The sequence below is a fragment of the Oratosquilla oratoria genome, chromosome 31 (genome assembly GCF_046742065.1).
Source record: "Oratosquilla oratoria isolate Oo_2021 chromosome 31, ASM4674206v1, whole genome shotgun sequence".
Lineage (NCBI taxonomy): Eukaryota > Metazoa > Arthropoda > Malacostraca > Stomatopoda > Squillidae > Oratosquilla > Oratosquilla oratoria.
Genome location: NC_134807.1, coordinates 32,384,974 through 32,387,473, shown reverse-complemented (window position 1 = coordinate 32,387,473; position 2,500 = coordinate 32,384,974). Strand labels below are relative to the sequence as shown.

Below are 2,500 nucleotides of genomic sequence, written 5' to 3'. Positions count from 1 at the left end.
GACTTGCTCAAATTTTTACAACACAGTCATCTCGAATTAAGACAAAAGAAACCATATAGATTTAATATATCTAGACTTTACAAAAGCTTTTCATACCGTCCCCCACGAAAGACTACTTACTAAATTAGTTTCATACGGAATAAGTGGTTGCCTATTAAGTTGGACTAGTAATTGGTTGAATGATCGAAAATATAGAGTTGTTTTAAATGGAATAACTTCTAGATGGAAAAATGTTACGAGTGGAGTTCCTCAAGGTTCCGTTCTTGGGCCACTTCTATTCATAGTATATATAAATGATATAGACCACGGACTAAAATCTATTGTTTCAAAATTTGCTGATGATACAAAACTGTGCGGAATGGCAAATGATCACTTAAACCAATTATTCAAGAAGATTTAGATAAACTATAGCAATGGTCTGAAAAGTGGCTAATGAAATTTAACACAAGTAAATGCAAGGTAATGCACATAGGTAAAAATAACAATAAGGACGATTACAAGTTATTTGGAAATTCGTTTACAAAAGTGGATTGTGAAAAGAACCTCGGCGTAATTATCAGTAACGATCTCAAATCATCCAAGCAGTGTATTTCAGCCTCTGAGAAAGCAAATAAGATTCTAGGACTGATTGCGAGATCTTTTGATTTCAAAAGTCCATCACTCATTAACAAGATATATAGATTGTTAGTTCATTCACACTTGGAATATGCTGTTTCCGTATGGTCACCGAATCTCATTAAAGATATCGACAGATTGGAAAGAGTACAACGGCGAGCCACAAAACTGATTTCAAACAAAAAATAAATTATACGAAAATCGACTAAAACATATTAATCTTTTTTCCCTAAAAAACTGTAGACTCAGTGGTGAATACAGGTCTTTAAGATTCTAGAGGGAATTGATAACATCAAAAGTGACAAAATTTTCACACTGAATGAGAATCCGACAAGAAACCATGTTCTCAAACTGTCAGGAAATATATTTAATTTGGAAGAGGGTAGAAACAACTTCGGCAACAGTGTAGTTAATGAATGGAATAGACTTCCTGCAGAGGCTGCAATGTAGTTCAGTTCGAAGCTTTAAGAATCATTTAAACACCTAAGCAAGATGCTGTAATGACTGTCATTTATTTCATTTGTTGTTATAATTTGTCTCTATTATTATTTGTTTGATTCTCATCTATTATTAGTTATATGTGAATTTATTATCATTTACTATTTACCTGTTTATCTATTATTCAACTTTAACTATGCATTTATTTTATTTATTATTATTTACTTTATTAGTTTTTATTTATTCATTTATTATTATATTTTTTCGCATCCGACCTTGATATGGACCAAAAGGTCTCCTGTCAGCATGCTCCGCCTTTGCAATACTTTGTTATATATATATATGTATATATATAATATATATATATACATGTATATATATATATATATATATATATATATATATATATATATTATGTTGGTAAGAGGCACAGAAGTCTCACGGAACTGTTTCTGGTTTGATACATCGTAATTCCAGTGGCCTTCCATGAAGGCACTTGATACCAAAAACGTCGAGACGTCTCTTCAATCCATCATTCAATGTCCAAGACTCTCAGCCGTTCAGTAAGCTAAAGACCATAAACGACTTGAAAATTGGGATTTTAGCCTCGTACATAATCATCGACACTGCAACATACTCTAGGTGAAGAAGCCCATAACACCATTAAAAGTACCAGTCGAAGGATTCATTATAAATCCATCGTTGTTTTGCAGTACGCTACTATAGTATGCAAATCTTTCCAAGATTTTAATGTCCTCGTCATATGTATAGACAGATTAAACTGTGTAATCTAGTAAACCTTTAAGTGCGTGCACCTCGATATTCGTCCAGGGGACCTGGAGTCTAAACAGTCTCTTCTTGTGCTGTGACTCGTAGGCTGCAAGCAGAGCCTCCAGTGACTCTGTAAGAAGTCCAGCACCATCGCAAAGACAAGATCACTGACATTACTGTTACCAATGGATGCTCCACAATGACACTGATCAACAACTATGTCCGATACCAATCCATGCAGGTGTTGAAAAGTGTTGGGGCGATGACACACCATTACCTCACTCCCGAATTAACTAGAAAGAAACTAAACACATTTTATCCACACTTCACAGCAGTCTCTGTCCCGGAGTATATGCCAGCATCACGCCATTAAACCTTATATGAATCCCAAATCCGCAGGTCCCAGAGCACCCCACTATGCACAGTCAGATGCCTTCTAGAGATCATCATAGACTCATAGAAACCCATGCTGAAACTCACGCTCGAGTTCCACAAGAACACGAAGCTCTTGGATCCTATTAGTTGCTGACTTAATGGGCATGAACCCAGACCACCCAGGTTAATGAATCTAGCAGGTGTCAACGAGCTCGTACTAACAACATATGAACGATCACTTTGCCCAGCTTGCTGAACAATGTAATACCATAGGAACTGTTGCAGCCCTGCCCTGTCTCTC

At 36.0% G+C, this 2,500-nt stretch overlaps 1 protein-coding gene across 2 annotated transcripts in view; it reads right to left on the bottom strand.

Moving 5' to 3' along the window:
- Nucleotides 1-2,500, bottom strand: part of LOC143041506 (uncharacterized) — a 278,750-nt gene that overhangs the window by 273,825 nt on the left and 2,425 nt on the right. The gene's annotated exons all lie outside the window — the stretch shown is intronic.